At 44.0% G+C, this 25,080-nt stretch overlaps 6 non-coding genes across 6 annotated transcripts; all 6 read left to right on the top strand.

Moving 5' to 3' along the window:
- Window positions 1-2,092: 2,092 nt before the first annotated feature.
- On the top strand, window positions 2,093-2,165 carry trnav-cac (transfer RNA valine (anticodon CAC)). The gene has a single exon. It is a non-coding gene; the product is annotated as a tRNA-Val (tRNA).
- Window positions 2,166-5,561: 3,396 nt separating this feature from the next.
- Window positions 5,562-5,634, top strand: trnav-cac (transfer RNA valine (anticodon CAC)). The gene has a single exon. It is a non-coding gene; the product is annotated as a tRNA-Val (tRNA).
- Window positions 5,635-9,030: 3,396 nt separating this feature from the next.
- Window positions 9,031-9,103, top strand: trnav-cac (transfer RNA valine (anticodon CAC)). Its single transcript has one exon. It is a non-coding gene; the product is annotated as a tRNA-Val (tRNA).
- Window positions 9,104-12,510: 3,407 nt separating this feature from the next.
- Window positions 12,511-12,583, top strand: trnav-cac (transfer RNA valine (anticodon CAC)). The gene has a single exon. It is a non-coding gene; the product is annotated as a tRNA-Val (tRNA).
- A 6,888-nt stretch (window positions 12,584-19,471) lies between these two features.
- Window positions 19,472-19,544, top strand: trnav-cac (transfer RNA valine (anticodon CAC)). The gene has a single exon. It is a non-coding gene; the product is annotated as a tRNA-Val (tRNA).
- A 3,409-nt stretch (window positions 19,545-22,953) lies between these two features.
- trnav-cac (transfer RNA valine (anticodon CAC)) lies at window positions 22,954-23,026 on the top strand. Its single transcript has one exon. It is a non-coding gene; the product is annotated as a tRNA-Val (tRNA).
- Window positions 23,027-25,080: the final 2,054 nt, after the last annotated feature.

Below are 25,080 nucleotides of genomic sequence, written 5' to 3'. Positions count from 1 at the left end.
TAGATTGGACAAGGCCACAGAATAGCTGACCAGAAGGTCATGGAGCAAAGGCAAACAATATGTTAATGGTGTGTTGAAAGACAAAGCATTAGTACAGAGAGGACTGTTAATGGACTGAAAATTGAACAGCAGCAAGTACAAACAGGAAAAAAAACAGTGGGTAAGCAAACTGAACAAACTAAGATGAAATAAAATAAACATACAAAAAAATGTAAAAAATGTAAAAATGAAAAATAACAAAAAATGAAAGTAAAATGGGGGCCCCGTCATGCTCTGGAATTATTGAACTCAATATTCAGTCCGGCACGCTCTCGTGTGCAGTGGTTCACACCGCAGCCTCACAGCTCCAGCGACCCGCTTTCAATTCTGGGCACTGCCTGCGTGGTGTTTGCAAGTTCTCCCTGTGTCTGCGTGGGATTCCTCTGGGTGCTCCGGTTTCCTCCCACATGCCAAAGACTGGCTGCTTGATAGGTTAATTGGCCATTATAAATTGCCCCTCGTATAGGGAGGTGGTAGGGAAATATAGGGAAGGTGGGGATATGGTAGGAATATGGAATTCGTGTCGGATTAGTATAAATGGGTGGTCGATGGTCAGCACAGACTCGGTGGGCCGAAGGGCCTGTTTCACTGCTGCATCACCAAACTAAACTAATCGGTCAACGGGATGCTGTTTTTCGAGCTTGTGTTGATGTTCACTGGAACACTGAGGCAATCCCAGGATAGAGATGTGAGCATGAGAGCAGTGGGCAGTCTTGAAATGGCAAGCAACCGGAAGCTCAGGGTCCTGCTTGCGGACTGAGCCGATGTCTTCCGCAAAGCGGTCACCCAGTCTGCGTTTGGTCTCCCCAATAAACATGAATATACATGAATTGGATTTAGGCGCCAGTATGTTGCAAAACAAGAAGAAAGAAAAGCACAAATGCCATTAACTCTGACTTTGCAAATGATTCACTGAAAAATTCTTTCCTTTGCTGGAAAAGATGACTATTGTGCATCTGAAAATGGGCACCATGGGATTGTGTTGCATACTGACCTGTTTTCTTATATTTGCCTGTCATCTGTGCAATTCAATTTGTGTTGGATATTGCTGAGAATCTCATTTCAAGATGAGGGCACAGATATTATTATAATCCTACTGAAAGCCTAAACCTGGAACAAATCCTGTGTTACATGGATTGCAACTTATCGAGGGCTGTGCAGCTAAGGTGAGGAAGACAGGAATGATGTGTTTGATGATTGCGTGGAATGCATTGCAAACTTGGGTTACGTTGCTTGATTTCATTCTACACCTTGAAATTCAGAAACAAGTGAGGCACCAGGTGGAAACCAACAGCTGTCTCTGTGGAAGAGGGGACATGGCTTCCTAATCTAACCATTTGAACTCTGCAAACATTCTGCTGGATCTGAACTGCCCTGTATACCAAGGCCAATTTGTATACTATATAAATTGGCATGCCCAGACTATGCAGTGGGGTCCAACCAGGACATTATATAGCTGCAGTGAAGCTTCGCCCCCATTATATAACTGCCTCTGTTATGCATTCTACTGCGAGGGTAATCACATTGTATGTAGCAACTCAGCAAAATAAGGACTCATTTGATCAAAATAAAGAGTTTAAAAACACAAATATGTGTCAGTGCAATCAGTAAATAATGAGAAATGAAATCCAGAAGTTGGCAAGAATCCCAAGTGGATGTCTTGGTGTGGTTGGGGAAGGGAATCTTTGTCAATGATGGCACACTGTGCATTAACACTGCAGCAGCTGCTGCACCTCTTACAAACTTAGTTTCTTAAGGTAGAGTTTAAAAAAAAGGGAATTGGATAATTGCATGAAAGGAGAGGCAAAGAAAAGCAGAGCTAAGGAAGTGGGCCCAAATGGCAAGTCTTTCAAAAAACTGGCAATGGTACGATGGCCTGAATGGACTGGCGATGTGTTGTGCACTGCTGATCGTCCATGGCTGGGTCAATACCTCTGCAGCCTTGCGAAATGTCACAGTGGAATTGCATTTCAATGAAACAAGCAGCACAAATCGATTAAGACTGTACAGTTTAACAATACTTGCAGCTTCCTCAGCGCTGCAACTGTGTTGAGTTTCTGTAGTGTAGTGGTGATCACGTTTGCCTCACACGCCAAAGGTCCCCAGTTCGAAACTGAGCAGAAACATTTTCAAAACTAACCCAAACATCTTAGCAAGAAATATGCAATTATTGACATTCCCCATTAACACAACACAATTTCTCAAAGCTCTCTTTCTCTTGCACATTGTGTGCACAATGCCTTGCACTCGCTCCTCTTTCTAGTCCTGATGCTGCAGAAAGTTCCTCAAAACCGAGCAGTGACACTTTATTTGGCTCAGATTAGAATAGAAACCTGCAACACGAGCTTGCTAAATCACAGCGAATCTTAGTCTCATTTCAGACGAGGCAAAAGCACATCAGCAATTCACTTTCACCAGCTCCACAGTCGTTGAGACAGGGGCACGCTGCAATATTTTGACCCGCACTGTCCAATTACTCGCTGTCAGCAGCAAGTGGCGTCTGCTGCCTCAATCAACAGGTTACTGGCCATCTCGGGGAGGTAAAATAGCACAACCCGGGCCAAATCTCCCCAGAAACCAAGCACCGGCTCAGCAAAACGTAGGCACATGATATCCGGGTCACTGAACCTCCGAGCAGCTCTGACAGAACACCCAAGTGACTGAAACTTTCTTTGCGTTGCAATGATGAATCTCCGGTGGAAACAAGTTGGGGGAAATTGCTCCTCCTGAACATTTCTTCTTGTGTAAAAGGGGCAAAAATCCTTTTCAATTTAACCACTGCTGCAGCAGATTCTTGGTGTCTTAAGCACCTTGATAACCCAGCTCTTAACATGCAGCCGCAATTATGACAAGGGGTAAAGGTTCATGACACGCAGAGGGGGAAAATTTATTTAAGTTATGACAGTCGCTCACAGATTTAATAGCGTTTTGTTCAGTCAGTAACAGAGACATACCTGGATTTATTGATGCAGATTAACATAACTATTCAGCGTCACGCAGAGCCGCTAGGAGTACTTTGCCTCCCTTCAAGACGGACACAGCTGATTCTGTAACTGAAGCTAAGGAAACAGGCAGACCTGCCAAATTATCATTTTATTTTGTTCTTCATTCGGCAAGTAACAGGAACACTAACAAGGTGGCGTTGAAAATGAGATGCACTGCGGCTCCGCTCAATATCAAAGCGCTCCTTCATATTGAACCGAGGAAGAATATACATGAATAAAAGCAAAATACTGTGGATGCTGGAAATCTGAAAAAAAAACAAGAAATTCTGGAAATACTCAGCACGACTGGCAGCATCTGTGGAGACAGAAGCAGAGTTAACATTTCGGCTCAGTGACCCTTCTTCAGAACTGGCAAATATTAGAAACGTCAAAGGTTAGAAGCAAGTAAAGCGGGGGTGGAGCAAGAGATAACAAAGGAGAAGGTGTAGATTGGACAAGGCCACAGAATAGCTGACCAGAAGGTCATGGAGCAAAGGCAAACAATATGTTAATGGTGTGTTGAAAGACAAAGCATTAGTACAGAGAGGACTGTTAATGGACTGAAAATTGAACAGCAGCAAGTACAAACAGGAAAAAAAACAGTGGGTAAGCAAACTGAACAAACTAAGATGAAATAAAATAAACATACAAAAAAATGTAAAAAATGTAAAAATGAAAAATAACAAAAAATGAAAGTAAAATGGGGGCCCCGTCATGCTCTGGAATTATTGAACTCAATATTCAGTCCGGCACGCTCTCGTGTGCAGTGGTTCACACCGCAGCCTCACAGCTCCAGCGACCCGCTTTCAATTCTGGGCACTGCCTGCGTGGTGTTTGCAAGTTCTCCCTGTGTCTGCGTGGGATTCCTCTGGGTGCTCCGGTTTCCTCCCACATGCCAAAGACTGGCTGCTTGATAGGTTAATTGGCCATTATAAATTGCCCCTCGTATAGGGAGGTGGTAGGGAAATATAGGGAAGGTGGGGATGTGGTAGGAATATGGAATTCGTGTCGGATTAGTATAAATGGGTGGTCGATGGTCAGCACAGACTCGGTGGGCCGAAGGGCCTGTTTCACTGCTGCATCACCAAACTAAACTAATCGGTCAACGGGATGCTGTTTTTCGAGCTTGTGTTGATGTTCACTGGAACACTGAGGCAATCCCAGGATAGAGATGTGAGCATGAGAGCAGTGGGCAGTCTTGAAATGGCAAGCAACCGGAAGCTCAGGGTCCTGCTTGCGGACTGAGCCGATGTCTTCCGCAAAGCGGTCACCCAGTCTGCGTTTGGTCTCCCCAATAAACATGAATATACATGAATTGGATTTAGGCGCCAGTATGTTGCAAAACAAGAAGAAAGAAAAACACAAATGCCATTAACTCTGACTTTGCAAATGATTCACTGAAAAATTCTTTCCTTTGCTGGAAAGGATGACTATTGTGCATCTGAAAATGGGCACCATGGGATTGTGTTGCATACTGACCTGTTTTCTTATATTTGCCTGTCATCTGTGCAATTCAATTTGTGTTGGATATTGCTGAGAATCTCATTTCAAGATGAAGGCACAGATATTATTATAATCCTACTGAAAGCCTAAACCTGGAACAAATCCTGTGTTACATGGATTGCAACTTATCGAGGGCTGTGCAGCTAAGGTGAGGAAGACAGGAATGATGTGTTTGATGATTGCGTGGAATGCATTGCAAACTTGGGTTACGTTGCTTGATTTCATTCTACACCTTGAAATTCAGAAACAAGTGAGGCACCAGGTGGAAACCAACAGCTGTCTCTGTGGAAGAGGGGACATGGCTTCCTAATCTAACCATTTGAACTCTGCAAACATTCTGCTGGATCTGAACTGCCCTGTATACCAAGGCCAATTTGTATACTATATAAATTGGCATGCCCAGACTATGCAGTGGGGTCCAACCAGGACATTATATAGCTGCAGTGAAGCTTCGCCCCCATTATATAACTGCCTCTGTTATGCATTCTACTGCGAGGGTAATCACATTGTATGTAGCAACTCAGCAAAATAAGGACTCATTTGATCAAAATAAAGAGTTTAAAAACACAAATATGTGTCAGTGCAATCAGTAAATAATGAGAAATGAAATCCAGAAGTTGGCAAGAATCCCAAGTGGATGTCTTGGTGTGGTTGGGGAAGGGAATCTTTGTCAATGATGGCACACTGTGCATTAACACTGCAGCAGCTGCTGCACCTCTTACAAACTTAGTTTCTTAAGGTAGAGTTTAAAAAAAAGGGAATTGGATAATTGCATGAAAGGAGAGGCAAAGAAAAGCAGAGCTAAGGAAGTGGGCCCAAATGGCAAGTCTTTCAAAAAACTGGCAATGGTACGATGGCCTGAATGGACTGGCGATGTGTTGTGCACTGCTGATCGTCCATGGCTGGGTCAATACCTCTGCAGCCTTGCGAAATGTCACAGTGGAATTGCATTTCAATGAAACAAGCAGCACAAATCGATTAAGACTGTACAGTTTAACAATACTTGCAGCTTCCTCAGCGCTGCAACTGTGTTGAGTTTCTGTAGTGTAGTGGTGATCACGTTTGCCTCACACGCAAAAGGTCCCCAGTTCGAAACTGGGCAGAAACATTTTCAAAACCAACCCGAACATCTTCGCAAGAAATGTGCAATCATTGACATTCCCCATTAACACAACACAATTTCTCAAAGCTCTCTTTCTCTTGCACATTGTGTGCACAATGCCTTGCACTCGCTCCTCTTTCTAGTCCTGATGCTGCAGAAAGTTCCTCAAAACCGAGCAGTGACACTTTATTTGGCTCAGATTAGAATAGAAACCTGCAACACGAGCTTGCTAAGTCACAGCGAATCTTAGTCTCATTTCAGACGAGGCAAAAGCACATCAGCAATTCACTTTCACCAGCTCCACAGTCGTTGAGACAGGGGCACGCTGCAATATTTTGACCCGCACTGTCCAATTACTCGCTGTCAGCAGCAAGTGGCGTCTGCTGCCTGAATCAACAGGTTACTGGCCATCTCGGGGAGGTAAAATAGCACAACCCGGGCCAAATCTCCCCAGAAACCAAGCACCGGCTCAGCAAAACGTAGGCACATGATATCCGGGTCACTGAACCTCCGAGCAGCTCTGACAGAACACCCAAGTGACTGAAACTTTCTTTGCGTTGCAATGATGAATCTCCGGTGGAAACAAGTTGGGGGAAATTGCTCCTCCTGAACATTTCTTCTTGTGTAAAAGGGGCAAAAATCCTTTTCAATTTAACCACTGCTGCAGCAGATTCTTGGTGTCTTAAGCACCTTGATAACCCAGCTCTTAACATGCAGCCGCAATTATGACAAGGGGTAAAGGTTCATGACACGCAGAGGGGAAAAAGTTATTTAAGTTATGACAGTCGCTCACAGATTTATTAGCGTTTTGTTCAGTCAGTAACAGAGACATACCTGGATTTATTGATGCAGATTAACATAACTATTCAGCGTCACGCAGAGCCGCCAGGAGTACTTTGCCTCCCTTAAAGACGGACACAGCTGATTCTGTAACTGAAGCTAAGGAAACAGGCAGACCTGCCAAATTATCATTTTATTTTGTTCTTCATTCGGCAAGTAACAGGAACACTAACAAGGTGGCGTTGAAAATGAGATGCACTGCGGCTCCGCTCAATATCAAAGCGCTCCTTCATATTGAACCGAGGAAGAATATAATTGAATAAAAGCAAAATACTGTGGATGCTGGAAATCTGAAATAAAAACAAGAAATTCTGGAAATACTCAGCACGACTGGCAGCATCTGTGGAGACAGAAGCAGAGTTAACATTTCGGCTCAGTGACCCTTCTTCAGAACTGGCAAATATTAGAAACGTCAAAGGTTAGAAGCAAGTAAAGCGGGGGTGGAGCAAGAGATAACAAAGGAGAAGGTGTAGATTGGACAAGGCCACAGAATAGCTGACCAGAAGGTCATGGAGCAAAGGCAAACAATATGTTAATGGTGTGTTGAAAGACAAAGCATTAGTACAGAGAGGACTGTTAATGGACTGAAAATTGAACAGCAGCAAGTACAAACAGGAAAAAAAACAGTGGGTAAGCAAACTGAACAAACTAAGATGAAATAAAATAAACATACAAAAAAATGTAAAAAATGTAAAAATGAAAAATAACAAAAAATGAAAGTAAAATGGGGGCCCCGTCATGCTCTGGAATTATTGAACTCAGTATTCAGTCCGGCACGCTCTCGTGTGCAGTGGTTCACACCGCAGCCTCACAGCTCCAGCGACCCGCTTTCAATTCTGGGCACTGCCTGCGTGGTGTTTGCAAGTTCTCCCTGTGTCTGCGTGGGATTCCTCTGGGTGCTCCGGTTTCCTCCCACATGCCAAAGACTGGCTGCTTGATAGGTTAATTGGCCATTATAAATTGCCCCTCGTATAGGGAGGTGGTAGGGAAATATAGGGAAGGTGGGGATGTGGTAGGAATATGGAATTCGTGTCGGATTAGTATAAATGGGTGGTCGATGGTCAGCACAGACTCGGTGGGCCGAAGGGCCTGTTTCACTGCTGCATCACCAAACTAAACTAATCGGTCAACGGGATGCTGTTTTTCGAGCTTGTGTTGATGTTCACTGGAACACTGAGGCAATCCCAGGATAGAGATGTGAGCATGAGAGCAGTGGGCAGTCTTGAAATGGCAAGCAACCGGAAGCTCAGGGTCCTGCTTGCGGACTGAGCCGATGTCTTCCGCAAAGCGGTCACCCAGTCTGCGTTTGGTCTCCCCAATAAACATGAATATACATGAATTGGATTTAGGCGCCAGTATGTTGCAAAACAAGAAGAAAGAAAAGCACAAATGCCATTAACTCTGACTTTGCAAATGATTCACTGAAAAATTCTTTCCTTTGCTGGAAAAGATGACTATTGTGCATCTGAAAATGGGCACCATGGGATTGTGTTGCATACTGACCTGTTTTCTTATATTTGCCTGTCATCTGTGCAATTCAATTTGTGTTGGATATTGCTGAGAATCTCATTTCAAGATGAGGGCACAGATATTATTATAATCCTACTGAAAGCCTAAACCTGGAACAAATCCTGTGTTACATGGATTGCAACTTATCGAGGGCTGTGCAGCTAAGGTGAGGAAGACAGGAATGATGTGTTTGATGATTGCGTGGAATGCATTGCAAACTTGGGTTACGTTGCTTGATTTCATTCTACACCTTGAAATTCAGAAACAAGTGAGGCACCAGGTGGAAACCAACAGCTGTCTCTGTGGAAGAGGGGACATGGCTTCCTAATCTAACCATTTGAACTCTGCAAACATTCTGCTGGATCTGAACTGCCCTGTATACCAAGGCCAATTTGTATACTATATAAATTGGCATGCCCAGACTATGCAGTGGGGTCCAACCAGGACATTATATAGCTGCAGTGAAGCTTCGCCCCCATTATATAACTGCCTCTGTTATGCATTCTACTGCGAGGGTAATCACATTGTATGTAGCAACTCAGCAAAATAAGGACTCATTTGATCAAAATAAAGAGTTTAAAAACACAAATATGTGTCAGTGCAATCAGTAAATAATGAGAAATGAAATCCAGAAGTTGGCAAGAATCCCAAGTGGATGTCTTGGTGTGGTTGGGGAAGGGAATCTTTGTCAATGATGGCACACTGTGCATTAACACTGCAGCAGCTGCTGCACCTCTTACAAACTTAGTTTCTTAAGGTAGAGTTTAAAAAAAAGGGAATTGGATAATTGCATGAAAGGAGAGGCAAAGAAAAGCAGAGCTAAGGAAGTGGGCCCAAATGGCAAGTCTTTCAAAAAACTGGCAATGGTACGATGGCCTGAATGGACTGGCGATGTGTTGTGCACTGCTGATCGTCCATGGCTGGGTCAATACCTCTGCAGCCTTGCGAAATGTCACAGTGGAATTGCATTTCAATGAAACAAGCAGCACAAATCGATTAAGACTGTACAGTTTAACAATACTTGCAGCTTCCTCAGCGCTGCAACTGTGTTGAGTTTCTGTAGTGTAGTGGTGATCACGTTTGCCTCACACGCAAAAGGTCCCCAGTTCAAAACTGGGCAGAAACATTTTCAAAACCAACCCGAACATCTTCGCAAGAAATGTGCAATCATTGACATTCCCCATGAACACAACACAATTTCTCAAAGCTCTCTTTCTCTTGCACATTGTGTGCACAATGCCTTGCACTCGCTCCTCTTTCTAGTCCTGATGCTGCAGAAAGTTCCTCAAAACCGAGCAGTGACACTTTATTTGGCTCAGATTAGAATAGAAACCTGCAACACGAGCTTGCTAAGTCACAGCGAATCTTAGTCTCATTTCAGACGAGGCAAAAGCACATCAGCAATTCACTTTCACCAGCTCCACAGTCGTTGAGACAGGGGCACGCTGCAATATTTTGACCCGCACTGTCCAATTACTCGCTGTCAGCAGCAAGTGGCGTCTGCTGCCTCAATCAACAGGTTACTGGCCATCTCGGGGAGGTAATATAGCACAACCCGGGCCAAATCTCCCCATAAACCAAGCAGCGGCTCAGCAAAACGTAGGCACATGATATCCGGGTCACTGAACCTCCGAGCAGCTCTTCAAGAACACCCAAGTGACTGAAACTTTCTTTGAGTTGCAATGATGAATCTCCGGTGGAAACAAGTTGGGGGAAATTGCTCCTCCTGAACATTTCTTCTTGTGTAAAAGGGGCAAAAATCCTTTTCAATTTAACCACTGCTGCAGCAGATTCTTGGTGTCTTAAGCACCTTGATAACCCAGCTCTTAACATGCAGCCGCAATTATGACAAGGGGTAAAGGTTCATGACACGCAGAGGGGAAAAAGTTATTTAAGTTATGACAGTCGCTCACAGATTTATTAGCGTTTTGTTCAGTCAGTAACAGAGACATACCTGGATTTATTGATGCAGATTAACATAACTATTCAGCGTCACGCAGAGCCGCTGGGAGTACTTTGCCTCCCTTAAAGACGGACACAGCTGATTCTGTAACTGAAGCTAAGGAAACAGGCAGACCTGCCAAATTATCATTTTATTTTGTTCTTCATTCGGCAAGTAACAGGAACACTAACAAGGTGGCGTTGAAAATGAGATGCACTGCGGCTCCGCTCAATATCAAAGCGCTCCTTCATATTGAACCGAGGAAGAATATAATTGAATAAAAGCAAAATACTGTGGATGCTGGAAATCTGAAATAAAAACAAGAAATTCTGGAAATACTCAGCACGACTGGCAGCATCTGTGGAGACAGAAGCAGAGTTAACATTTCGGCTCAGTGACCCTTCTTCAGAACTGGCAAATATTAGAAATGTCAAAGGTTAGAAGCAAGTAAAGCGGGGGTGGAGCAAGAGATAACAAAGGAGAAGGTGTAGATTGGACAAGGCCACAGAATAGCTGACCAGAAGGTCATGGAGCAAAGGCAAACAATATGTTAATGGTGTGTTGAAAGACAAAGCATTAGTACAGAGAGGACTGTTAATGGACTGAAAATTGAACAGCAGCAAGTACAAACAGGAAAAAAAACAGTGGGTAAGCAAACTGAACAAACTAAGATGAAATAAAATAAACATACAAAAAAATGTAAAAAATGTAAAAATGAAAAATAACAAAAAATGAAAGTAAAATGGGGGCCCCGTCATGCTCTGGAATTATTGAACTCAATATTCAGTCCGGCACGCTCTCGTGTGCAGTGGTTCACACCGCAGCCTCACAGCTCCAGCGACCCGCTTTCAATTCTGGGCACTGCCTGCGTGGTTTTTGCAAGTTCTCCCTGTGTCTGCGTGGGATTCCTCTGGGTGCTCCGGTTTCCTCCCACATGCCAAAGACTGGCTGCTTGATAGGTTAATTGGCCATTATAAATTGCCCCTCGTATAGGGAGGTGGTGGGGAAATATAGGGAAGGTGGGGATGTGGTAGGAATATGGAATTCGTGTCGGATTAGTATAAATGGGTGGTCGATGGTCAGCACAGACTCGGTGGGCCGAAGGGCCTGTTTCACTGCTGTATCACCAAACTAAACTAATCGGTCAACGGGATGCTGTTTTTCGAGCTTGTGTTGATGTTCACTGGAACACTGAGGCAATCCTAGGATAGAGATGTGAGCACGAGAGCAGTGGGCAGTCTTGAAATGGCAAGCAACCGGAAGCTCAGGGTCCTGCTTGCGGACTGAGCCGACGTATTCCGCAAAGCGGTCACCCAGTCTGCGTTTGGTCTCCTCAATAAACATGAATATACATGAATTGGATTTAGGCGCCAGTATGTTTGAAAACAAGAAGAAAGAAAAGCACAAATGCCATTAACTCTGACTTTGCAAATGATTCACTGAAAAATTCTTTCATTTGCTGGAAAAGATGACTATTGAGCATCTGAAAATGGGCACCATGGAATTGTGTTGCATACTGACCTGTTTTCCTATATTTGCCTGTCATCTATGCAATTCAATTTGTGTTGGATATTGCTGAGAATCTCATTTCAAGATGAGGGCACAGATATTATTATAATACGGCTGAAAGCCTAAACCTGGAACAAATACTGTGTTACATGGATTGCAACGTTTCGAGGGCTGTGCAGCTAAGGTGAGGAAGACAGGAATGATGTGTTTGATGATTGCGTGGAATGCATTGCAAACTTGGGTTACGTTGCTTGATTTCATTCTACACCTTGAAATTCAGAAACAAGTGAGGCACCAGGTGGAAACCAACAGCTGTCTCTGTGGAAGAGGGGACATGGCTTCCTAATCTAACCATTTGAACTCTGCAAACATTCTGCTGGATCTGAACTGCCCTGTATACCAAGGCCAATTTGTATGCTATATAAATTGTCATGCCCAGACTATGCAGAGGACTCCAGGTGGGGTCCAACCAGGACATGATATAGCTGCAGTGAAGCTTCGCCCCCATTATATAACTGCCTCTGTTATGCATTCTACTGCGAGGGTAATCACATTGTATGTAGCAACTCAGCAAAATAAGGACTCATTTGATCAAAATAAAGAGTTTAAAAACACAAATATGTGTCAGTGCAATCAGTAAATAATGAGAAATGAAATCCAGAAGTTGGCAAGAATCCCAAGTGGATGTCTTGGTGTGGTTGGGGAAGGGAATCTTTGTCAATGATGGCACACTGTGCATTAACACTGCAGCAGCTGCTGCACCTCTTACAAACTTAGTTTCTTAAGGTAGAGTTTAAAAAAAAGGGAATTGGATAATTGCATGAAAGGAGAGGCAAAGAAAAGCAGAGCTAAGGAAGTGGGCCCAAATGGCAAGTCTTTCAAAAAACTGGCAATGGTACGATGGCCTGAATGGACTGGCGATGTGTTGTGCACTGCTGATCGTCCATGGCTGGGTCAATACCTCTGCAGCCTTGCGAAATGTCACAGTGGAATTGCATTTCAATGAAACAAGCAGCACAAATCGATTAAGACTGTACAGTTTAACAATACTTGCAGCTTCCTCAGCGCTGCAACTGTGTTGAGTTTCTGTAGTGTAGTGGTGATCACGTTTGCCTCACACGCAAAAGGTCCCCAGTTCAAAACTGGGCAGAAACATTTTCAAAACCAACCCGAACATCTTCGCAAGAAATGTGCAATCATTGACATTCCCCATGAACACAACACAATTTCTCAAAGCTCTCTTTCTCTTGCACATTGTGTGCACAATGCCTTGCACTCGCTCCTCTTTCTAGTCCTGATGCTGCAGAAAGTTCCTCAAAACCGAGCAGTGACACTTTATTTGGCTCAGATTAGAATAGAAACCTGCAACACGAGCTTGCTAAGTCACAGCGAATCTTAGTCTCATTTCAGACGAGGCAAAAGCACATCAGCAATTCACTTTCACCAGCTCCACAGTCGTTGAGACAGGGGCACGCTGCAATATTTTGACCCGCACTGTCCAATTACTCGCTGTCAGCAGCAAGTGGCGTCTGCTGCCTCAATCAACAGGTTACTGGCCATCTCGGGGAGGTAATATAGCACAACCCGGGCCAAATCTCCCCATAAACCAAGCAGCGGCTCAGCAAAACGTAGGCACATGATATCCGGGTCACTGAACCTCCGAGCAGCTCTTCAAGAACACCCAAGTGACTGAAACTTTCTTTGAGTTGCAATGATGAATCTCCGGTGGAAACAAGTTGGGGGAAATTGCTCCTCCTGAACATTTCTTCTTGTGTAAAAGGGGCAAAAATCCTTTTCAATTTCACCACTGCTGCAGCAGATTCTTGGTGTCTTAAGCACCTTGATAACCCAGCTCTTAACATGCAGCCGCAATTATGACAAGGGGTAAAGGTTCATGACACGCAGAGGGGAAAAAGTTATTTAAGTTATGACAGTCGCTCACAGATTTATTAGCGTTTTGTTCAGTCAGTAACAGAGACATACCTGGATTTATTGATGCAGATTAACATAACTATTCAGCGTCACGCAGAGCCGCTGGGAGTACTTTGCCTCCCTTAAAGACGGACACAGCTGATTCTGTAACTGAAGCTAAGGAAACAGGCAGACCTGCCAAATTATCATTTTATTTTGTTCTTCATTCGGCAAGTAACAGGAACACTAACAAGGTGGCGTTGAAAATGAGATGCACTGCGGCTCCGCTCAATATCAAAGCGCTCCTTCATATTGAACCGAGGAAGAATATAATTGAATAAAAGCAAAATACTGTGGATGCTGGAAATCTGAAATAAAAACAAGAAATTCTGGAAATACTCAGCACGACTGGCAGCATCTGTGGAGACAGAAGCAGAGTTAACATTTCGGCTCAGTGACCCTTCTTCAGAACTGGCAAATATTAGAAATGTCAAAGGTTAGAAGCAAGTAAAGCGGGGGTGGAGCAAGAGATAACAAAGGAGAAGGTGTAGATTGGACAAGGCCACAGAATAGCTGACCAGAAGGTCATGGAGCAAGGGCAAACAATATGTTAATGGTGTGTTGAAAGACAAAGCATTAGTACAGAGAGGACTGTTAATGGACTGAAAATTGAACAGCAGCAAGTACAAACAGGAAAAAAAACAGTGGGTAAGCAAACTGAACAAACTAAGATGAAATAAAATAAACATACAAAAAAATGTAAAAAATGTAAAAATGAAAAATAACAAAAAATGAAAGTAAAATGGGGGCCCCGTCATGCTCTGGAATTATTGAACTCAATATTCAGTCCGGCACGCTCTCGTGTGCAGTGGTTCACACCGCAGCCTCACAGCTCCAGCGACCCGCTTTCAATTCTGGGCACTGCCTGCGTGGTTTTTGCAAGTTCTCCCTGTGTCTGCGTGGGATTCCTCTGGGTGCTCCGGTTTCCTCCCACATGCCAAAGACTGGCTGCTTGATAGGTTAATTGGCCATTATAAATTGCCCCTCGTATAGGGAGATGGTGGGGAAATATAGGGAAGGTGGGGATGTGGTAGGAATATGGAATTCGTGTCGGATTAGTATAAATGGGTGGTCGATGGTCAGCACAGACTCGGTGGGCCGAAGGGCCTGTTTCACTGCTGTATCACCAAACTAAACTAATCGGTCAACGGGATGCTGTTTTTCGAGCTTGTGTTGATGTTCACTGGAACACTGAGGCAATCCCAGGATAGAGATGTGAGCACGAGAGCAGTGGGCAGTCTTGAAATGGCAAGCAACCGGAAGCTCAGGGTCCTGCTTGCGGACTGAGCCGACGTATTCCGCAAAGCGGTCACCCAGTCTGCGTTTGGTCTCCTCAATAAACATGAATATACATGAATTGGATTTAGGCGCCAGTATGTTTGAAAACAAGAAGAAAGAAAAGCACAAATGCCATTAACTCTGACTTTGCAAATGATTCACTGAAAAATTCTTTCATTTGCTGGAAAAGATGACTATTGTGCATCTGAAAATGGGCACCATGGAATTGTGTTGCATACTGACCTGTTTTCCTATATTTGCCTGTCATCTATGCAATTCAATTTGTGTTGGATATTGCTGAGAATCTCATTTCAAGATGAGGGCACAGATATTATTATAATACGGCTGAAAGCCTAAACCTGGAACAAATACTGTGTTACATGGATTGCAACGTTTCGAGGGCTGTGCAGCTAAGGTGAGGAAGACAGGAATGATGTGTTTGATGATTGCGTGGAATGCATTGCAAACTTGGGTTACGTTGCTTGATTTCATTCTACACCTTGAAATTCAGAAACAAGTGAGGCACCAGGTGGAAACCAACAGCTGTCTCTGTGGAAGAGGGGACATGGCTTCCTAATCTAACCATTTGAACTCTGCAAACATTCTGCTGGATCTGAACTGCCCTGTATACCAAGGCCAATTTATATACTATATAAATTGGCATGCCCAGACTATGCAGAGGACTCCAGGTGGGGTCCAACCAGGACATTATATAGCTGCAGTGAAGCTTCGCCCCCATTATATAACTGCCTCTGTTACGCATTCTACTGCGAGGGTAATCACATTGTATGTAGCATCTCAGCAAAATAAGGACTCATTTGATCAAAATAAAGAGTTTAAAAACACAAATATGTGTCAGTGCAATCAGTAAATAATGAGAAATGAAATCCAGAACTTGGCAAGAATCCCAAGTGGATGTCTTGGTGTGGTTGGGGAAGGGAATCTTTGTCAATGATGGCACACTGTGCATTAACACTGCAGCAGCTGCTGCACCTCTTACAAACTTAGTTTCTTAAGTGAGAGTTTAAAAAAAAGGGAATTGGATAATTGCATGAAAGGAGAGGCAAAGAAAAGCAGAGCTAAGGAAGTGGGCCCAAATGGCAAGTCTTTCAAAAAACTGGCAATGGTACGATGGCCTGAATGGACTGGCGATGTGTTGTGCACTGCTGATCGTCCATGGCTGGGTCAATACCTCTGCAGCCTTGCGAAATGTCACAGTGGAATTGCATTTCAATGAAACAAGCACCACAAATCGATTAAGACTGTACAGTTTAACAATACTTGCAGCTTCCTCAGTGCTGCAACTGTGTTGAGTTTCTGTAGTGTAGTGGTGATCACGTTTGCCTCACACGCAAAAGTTCCTCAGTTTGAAACTGAGCAGATTCATTTTCAAAACTAACCCAAACATCTTAGCAAGAAATATGCAATCATTGACATTCCCCATTAACACAACACAATTTCTCAAAGCCCTCTTTCTCTTGCACATTGTGTGCACAATGCCTTGCACTCGCTCCTCTTTCTAGTCCTGATGCTGCAGAAAGACCTTCAAAACCGAGCAGTGACACTTTATTTGGCTCAGATTAGAATAGAAACCTGCAACACGAGCTTGCGAAGTAACAGCGAATCTTTGTCTCATTTCAGACGAGGCGAAAGCACATCAGCAATTCACTTTCACCAGCTCCACAGTCGTTGAGACAGGGGCACGCTGCAATATTTTGACCCGCACTGTCCAATTACTCGCTGTCAGCAGCAAGAGGCGTCTGCTGCCTGAATCAACAGGTTACTGGCCATCTCGGGGAGGTAAAATAGCACAACCCGGGCCAAATCTCCCCATCAACCAAGCACCGGCTCAGCAAAACGTAGGCACATGATATCCGGGTCACTGAACCTCCGAGCAGCTCTCACAGAACACCCAAGTGACTGAAACTTTCTTTGAGTTGCAATGATGAATCTCCGGTGGAAACAAGTTGGGGGAAATTGCTCCTCCTGAACATTTCTTCTTGGGTAAAAGGGGCAAAAATCCTTTTCAATTTAACCACTGCTGCAGCAGATTCTTGGTGTCTTAAGCACCTTGATAACGCAGCTCTTAACATGCAGCCGCAATTATGACAAGGGGTAAAGGTTCATGACACGCAGAGGGGAAAAAGTTATTTAAGTTATGACAGTCGCTCACAGACTTATTAGCGTTTTGTTCAGTCAGTAACAGAGACATACCTGGATTTATTGATGCAGATTAACATAACTATTCAGCGTCACGCAGAGCCGCTAGGAGTACTTTGCCTCCCTTAAAGACGGACACGGCTGATTCTGTAACTGAAGCTAAGGAAACAGGCAGACCTGCCAAATTATCATTTTATTTTGTTCTTCATTCGGCAAGTAACAGGAACACTAACAAGGTGGCGTTGAAAATGAGATGCACTGCGGCTCCGCTCAATATTAAAGCGCTCCTTCATATTGAACTGAGGAAGAATATACATGAATAAAAGCAAAATACTGTGGATGCTGGAAATCTGAAATAAAAACAAGAAATTCTGGAAATACTCAGCACGACTGGCAGCATCTGTGGAGACAGAAGCAGAGTTAACATTTCGGCTCAGTGACCCTTCTTCAGAACTGGCAAATATTAGAAATGTCAAAGGTTAGAAGAAAGTAAAGCGGGGGTGGAGCAAGAGATAACAAAGGAGAAGGTGTAGATTGGACAAGGCCACAGAATAGCTGACCCGAAGGTCATGGAGCAAAGGCAAACAATATGTTAATGGTGTGTTGAAAGACAAAGCATTAGTACAGAGAGGACTGTTAATGGACTGAAAATTGAACAGCAGCAAGTACAAACAGGAAAAAAAACAGTGGGTAAGCAAACTGAACAAACTAAGATGAAATAAAATAAACATACAAAAAAATGTAAAAAATGTAAAAATGAAAAATAACAAAAAATGAAAGTAAAATGGGGGCCCCGTCATGCTCTGGAATTATTGAACTCAATATTCAGTCCGGCACGCTCTCGTGTGCAGTGGTTCACACCGCAGCCTCTCAGCTCCAGCGACCCGCCTTCAATTCTGGGCACTGCCTGCGTGGTGTTTGCAAGTTCTCCCTGTGTCTGCGTGGGATTCCTCTGGGTGCTCCGGTTTCCTCCCACATGCCAAAGACTGGCTGCTTGATAGGTTAATTGGCCATTATAAATTGCCCCTCGTATAGGGAGGTGGTAGGGAAATATAGGGAAGGTGGGGATGTGGTAGGAATATGGAATTCGTGTCGGATTAGTATAAATGGGTGGTCGATGGTCAGCACAGACTCGGTGGGCCGAAGGGCCTGTTTCACTGCTGTATCACCAAACTAAACTAATCGGTCAACGGGATGCTGTTTTTCGAGCTTGTGTTGATGTTCATTGGAACACTGAGGCAATCCCAGGATAGAGATGTGAGCATGAGAGCAGTGGGCAGTCTTGAAATGGCAAGCGACCGGAAGCTCAGGGTCCTGCTTGCGGACTGAGCCGACGTATTCCGCAAAGCGGTCACCCAGTCTGCGTTTGGTCTCCCCAATAAACATGAATATACATGAATTGGATTTAGGCGCCAGTATGTTGCAAAACAAGAAGAAAGAAAAGCACAAATGCCATTAACTCTGACTTTGCAAATGATTCACTGAAAAATTCTTTCATTTGCTGGAAAAGATGACTATTGTGCATCTGAAAATGGGCACCATGGAATTGTGTTGCAGACTGACCTGTTTTCTTATATTTGCCTGTCATCTATACAATTCAATTTGTGTTGGATATTGCTGAGAATCTCATTTCAAGATGAGGGCACAGATATTATTAGAATCCTACTGAAAGCCTAAACCTGGAACAAATACTGTGTTACATGGATTGCAACGTTTCGAGGGCTGTGCAGCTAAGGTGAGGAAGACAGGAATGATGTGTTTGATGATTGCGTGGAATGCATTGCAAACTTGGGTTACGTTGCTTGATTTCATTCTACACCTTGAAATTCAGAAACAAGTGAGGCACCAGGTGGAAACCAACAGCTGTCTCTGTGGAAGAGGGGACATGGCTTCCTAATCTAACCATTTGAACTCTGCAAACATTCTGCTGGATCTGAACTGCCCTGTATACCAAGGCCAATTTGTATGCTATATAAATTGTCATGCCCAGACTATGCAGAGGACTCCAGGTGGGGTCCAACCAGGACATGATATAGCTGCAGTGAAGCTTCGCCCCCATTATATAACTGCCTCTGTTACGCATTCTACTGCGAGGGTAATCACATTGTATGTAGCAACTCAGCAAAATAAGGACTCATTTGATCAAAATAAAGAGTTTAAAAACACAAATATGTGTCAGTGCAATCAGTAAATAATGAGAAATGAAATCCAGAAGTTGGCAAGAATCCCAAGTGGATGTCTTGGTGTGGTTGGGGAAGGGAATCTTTGTCAATGATGGCACACTGTGCATTAACACTACAGCAGCTGCTGCACTTCTTACAAACTTAGTTTCTTAAGGTAGAGTTTAAAAAAAAAGGGAATTGGATAATTGCATGAAAGGAGAGGCAAAGAAAAGCAGAGCTAAGGAAGTGGGCCCAACTGGCAAGTCTTTGAAAAAACTGGCAATGGTACGATGGCCTGAATGGACTGGCGATGTGTTGTGCACTGCTGATCGTCCATGGCTGGGTCAATACCTCTGCAGCCTTGCGAAATGTCACAGTGGAATTGCATTTCAATGAAACAAGCAGCACAAATCGATTAAGACTGTACAGTTTAACAATACTTGCAGCTTCCTCAGCGCTGCAACTGTGTTGAGTTTCTGTAGTGTAGTGGTGATCACGTTTGCCTCACACGCAAAAGGTCCCCAGTTCGAAACTGGGCAGAAACAATTTCAAAACCAACCCGAACATCTTCGCAAGAAATGTGCAATCATTGACATTCCCCATGAACACAACACAATTTCTCAAAGCTCTCTTTCTCTTGCACATTGTGTGCACAATGCCTTGCACTCGCTCCTCTTTCTAGTCCTGATGCTGCAGAAAGTTCCTCAAAACCGAGCAGTGACACTTTATTTGGCTCAGATTAGAATAGAAACCTGCAACACGAGCTTGCGAAGTATCAGCGAATCTTTGTCTCATTTCAGACGAGGCAAAAGCACATCAGCAATTCACTTTCACCAGCTCCACAGTCGTTGAGACAGGGGCACGCTGCAATATTTTGACCCGCACTGTCCAATTACTCGCTGTCAGCAGCAAGTGGCGTCTGCTGCCTGAATCAACAGGTTACTGGCCATCTCGGGGAGGTAAAATAGCACAACCCGGGCCAAATCTCCCCAGAAACCAAGCACCGGCTCAGCAAAACGTAGGCACATGATATCCGGGTCACTGAACCTCCGAGCAGCTCTGACAGAACAGCCAAGTGACTGAAACTTTCTTTGAGTTGCAATGATGAATCTCCGGTGGAAACAAGTTGGGGGAAATTGCTCCTCCTGAACATTTCTTCTTGGTGAAAAGGGGCAAAAAATCCTTTTCAATTTAACCACTGCTGCAGCAGATTCTTGGTGTCTGAAGCACCTTGATAACCCAGCTCTTAACATGCAGCCGCAATTATGACAAGGGGTAAAGGTTCATGACACGCAGAGGGGGAAAATTTATTTAAGTTATGACAGTCGCTCACAGATTTAATAGCGTTTTGTTCAGTCAGTAACAGAGACATACCTGGATTTATTGATGCAGATTAACATAACTATTCAGCGTCACGCAGAGCCGCTAGGAGTACTTTGCCTCCCTTCAAGACGGACACAGCTGATTCTGTAACTGAAGCTAAGGAAACAGGCAGACCTGCCAAATTATCATTTTATTTTGTTCTTCATTCGGCAAGTAACAGGAACACTAACAAGGTGGCGTTGAAAATGAGATGCACTGCGGCTCCGCTCAATATCAAAGCGCTCCTTCATATTGAACCGAGGAAGAATATACATGAATAAAAGCAAAATACTGTGGATGCTGGAAATCTGAAAAAAAAACAAGAAATTCTGGAAATACTCAGCACGACTGGCAGCATCTGTGGAGACAGAAGCAGAGTTAACATTTCGGCTCAGTGACCCTTCTTCAGAACTGGCAAATATTAGAAACGTCAAAGGTTAGAAGCAAGTAAAGCGGGGGTGGAGCAAGAGATAACAAAGGAGAAGGTGTAGATTGGACAAGGCCACAGAATAGCTGACCAGAAGGTCATGGAGCAAAGGCAAACAATATGTTAATGGTGTGTTGAAAGACAAAGCATTAGTACAGAGAGGACTGTTAATGGACTGAAAATTGAACAGCAGCAAGTACAAACAGGAAAAAAAACAGTGGGTAAGCAAACTGAACAAACTAAGATGAAATAAAATAAACATACAAAAAAATGTAAAAAATGTAAAAATGAAAAATAACAAAAAATGAAAGTAAAATGGGGGCCCCGTCATGCTCTGGAATTATTGAACTCAATATTCAGTCCGGCACGCTCTCGTGTGCAGTGGTTCACACCGCAGCCTCACAGCTCCAGCGACCCGCTTTCAATTCTGGGCACTGCCTGCGTGGTGTTTGCAAGTTCTCCCTGTGTCTGCGTGGGATTCCTCTGGGTGCTCCGGTTTCCTCCCACATGCCAAAGACTGGCTGCTTGATAGGTTAATTGGCCATTATAAATTGCCCCTCGTATAGGGAGGTGGTAGGGAAATATAGGGAAGGTGGGGATGTGGTAGGAATATGGAATTCGTGTCGGATTAGTATAAATGGGTGGTCGATGGTCAGCACAGACTCGGTGGGCCGAAGGGCCTGTTTCACTGCTGCATCACCAAACTAAACTAATCGGTCAACGGGATGCTGTTTTTCGAGCTTGTGTTGATGTTCATTGGAACACTGAGGCAATCCCAGGATAGAGATGTGAGCATGAGAGCAGTGGGCAGTCTTGAAATGGCAAGCGACCGGAAGCTCAGGGTCCTGCTTGCGGACTGAGCCGACGTATTCCGCAAAGCGGTCACCCAGTCTGCGTTTGGTCTCCCCAATAAACATGAATATACATGAATTGGATTTAGGCGCCAGTATGTTGCAAAACAAGAAGAAAGAAAAGCACAAATGCCATTAACTCTGACTTTGCAAATGATTCACTGAAAAATTCTTTCATTTGCTGGAAAAGATGACTATTGTGCATCTGAAAATGGGCACCATGGAATTGTGTTGCAGACTGACCTGTTTTCTTATATTTGCCTGTCATCTATACAATTCAATTTGTGTTGGATATTGCTGAGAATCTCATTTCAAGATGAGGGCACAGATATTATTAGAATCCTACTGAAAGCCTAAACCTGGAACAAATACTGTGTTACATGGATTGCAACGTTTCGAGGGCTGTGCAGCTAAGGTGAGGAAGACAGGAATGATGTGTTTGATGATTGCGTGGAATGCATTGCAAACTTGGGTTACGTTGCTTGATTTCATTCTACACCTTGAAATTCAGAAACAAGTGAGGCACCAGGTGGAAACCAACAGCTGTCTCTGTGGAAGAGGGGACATGGCTTCCTAATCTAACCATTTGAACTCTGCAAACATTCTGCTGGATCTGAACTGCCCTGTATACCAAGGCCAATTTGTATGCTATATAAATTGTCATGCCCAGACTATGCAGAGGACTCCAGGTGGGGTCCAACCAGGACATGATATAGCTGCAGTGAAGCTTCGCCCCCATTATATAACTGCCTCTGTTACGCATTCTACTGCGAGGGTAATCACATTGTATGTAGCAACTCAGCAAAATAAGGACTCATTTGATCAAAATAAAGAGTTTAAAAACACAAATATGTGTCAGTGCAATCAGTAAATAATGAGAAATGAAATCCAGAAGTTGGCAAGAATCCCAAGTGGATGTCTTGGTGTGGTTGGGGAAGGGAATCTTTGTCAATGATGGCACACTGTGCATTAACACTACAGCAGCTGCTGCACCTCTTACAAACTTAGTTTCTTAAGGTAGAGTTTAAAAAAAAAGGGAATTGGATAATTGCATGAAAGGAGAGGCAAAGAAAAGCAGAGCTAAGGAAGTGGGCCCAACTGGCAAGTCTTTGAAAAAACTGGCAATGGTACGATGGCCTGAATGGACTGGCGATGTGTTGTGCACTGCTGATCGTCCATGGCTGGGTCAATACCTCTGCAGCCTTGCGAAATGTCACAGTGGAATTGCATTTCAATGAAACAAGCAGCACAAATCGATTAAGACTGTACAGTTTAACAATACTTGCAGCTTCCTCAGCGCTGCAACTGTGTTGAGTTTCTGTAGTGTAGTGGTGATCACGTTTGCCTCACACGCAAAAGGTCCCCAGTTCGAAACTGGGCAGAAACATTTTCAAAACCAACCCGAACATCTTCGCAAGAAATGTGCAATCATTGACATTCCCCATGAACACAACACAATTTCTCAAAGCTCTCTTTCTCTTGCACATTGTGTGCACAATGCCTTGCACTCGCTCCTCTTTCTAGTCCTGATGCTGCAGAAAGTTCCTCAAAACCGAGCAGTGACACTTTATTTGGCTCAGATTAGAATAGAAACCTGCAACACGAGCTTGCGAAGTATCAGCGAATCTTTGTCTCATTTCAGACGAGGCAAAAGCACATCAGCAATTCACTTTCACCAGCTCCACAGTCGTTGAGACAGGGGCACGCTGCAATATTTTGACCCGCACTGTCCAATTACTCGCTGTCAGCAGCAAGTGGCGTCTGCTGCCTGAATCAACAGGTTACTGGCCATCTCGGGGAGGTAAAATAGCACAACCCGGGCCAAATCTCCCCAGAAACCAAGCACCGGCTCAGCAAAACGTAGGCACATGATATCCGGGTCACTGAACCTCCGAGCAGCTCTGACAGAACAGCCAAGTGACTGAAACTTTCTTTGAGTTGCAATGATGAATCTCCGGTGGAAACAAGTTGGGGGAAATTGCTCCTCCTGAACATTTCTTCTTGGTGAAAAGGGGCAAAAAATCCTTTTCAATTTAACCACTGCTGCAGCAGATTCTTGGTGTCTGAAGCACCTTGATAACCCAGCTCTTAACATGCAGCCGCAATTATGACAAGGGGTAAAGGTTCATGACACGCAGAGGGGGAAAATTTATTTAAGTTATGACAGTCGCTCACAGATTTAATAGCGTTTTGTTCAGTCAGTAACAGAGACATACCTGGATTTATTGATGCAGATTAACATAACTATTCAGCGTCACGCAGAGCCGCTAGGAGTACTTTGCCTCCCTTCAAGACGGACACAGCTGATTCTGTAACTGAAGCTAAGGAAACAGGCAGACCTGCCAAATTATCATTTTATTTTGTTCTTCATTCGGCAAGTAACAGGAACACTAACAAGGTGGCGTTGAAAATGAGATGCACTGCGGCTCCGCTCAATATCAAAGCGCTCCTTCATATTGAACCGAGGAAGAATATACATGAATAAAAGCAAAATACTGTGGATGCTGGAAATCTGAAAAAAAAACAAGAAATTCTGGAAATACTCAGCACGACTGGCAGCATCTGTGGAGACAGAAGCAGAGTTAACATTTCGGCTCAGTGACCCTTCTTCAGAACTGGCAAATATTAGAAACGTCAAAGGTTAGAAGCAAGTAAAGCGGGGGTGGAGCAAGAGATAACAAAGGAGAAGGTGTAGATTGGACAAGGCCACAGAATAGCTGACCAGAAGGTCATGGAGCAAAGGCAAACAATATGTTAATGGTGTGTTGAAAGACAAAGCATTAGTACAGAGAGGACTGTTAATGGACTGAAAATTGAACAGCAGCAAGTACAAACAGGAAAAAAAACAGTGGGTAAGCAAACTGAACAAACTAAGATGAAATAAAATAAACATACAAAAAAATGTAAAAAATGTAAAAATGAAAAATAACAAAAAATGAAAGTAAAATGGGGGCCCCGTCATGCTCTGGAATTATTGAACTCAATATTCAGTCCGGCACGCTCTCGTGTGCAGTGGTTCACACCGCAGCCTCACAGCTCCAGCGACCCGCTTTCAATTCTGGGCACTGCCTGCGTGGTGTTTGCAAGTTCTCCCTGTGTCTGCGTGGGATTCCTCTGGGTGCTCCGGTTTCCTCCCACATGCCAAAGACTGGCTGCTTGATAGGTTAATTGGCCATTATAAATTGCCCCTCGTATAGGGAGGTGGTAGGGAAATATAGGGAAGGTGGGGATGTGGTAGGAATATGGAATTCGTGTCGGATTAGTATAAATGGGTGGTCGATGGTCAGCACAGACTCGGTGGGCCGAAGGGCCTGTTTCACTGCTGCATCACCATACTAAACTAATCGGTCAACGGGATGCTGTTTTTCGAGCTTGTGTTGATGTTCACTGGAACACTGAGGCAATCCCAGGATAGAGATGTGAGCATGAGAGCAGTGGGCA

This window comes from Heterodontus francisci, chromosome 22 (assembly GCF_036365525.1).
Source record: "Heterodontus francisci isolate sHetFra1 chromosome 22, sHetFra1.hap1, whole genome shotgun sequence".
In the NCBI taxonomy this organism is placed as follows: Eukaryota; Metazoa; Chordata; class Chondrichthyes; order Heterodontiformes; family Heterodontidae; genus Heterodontus; species Heterodontus francisci.
Note: the sequence above shows the minus strand (reverse complement) of the source record. Positions and strands in the feature narration are given on the sequence as shown.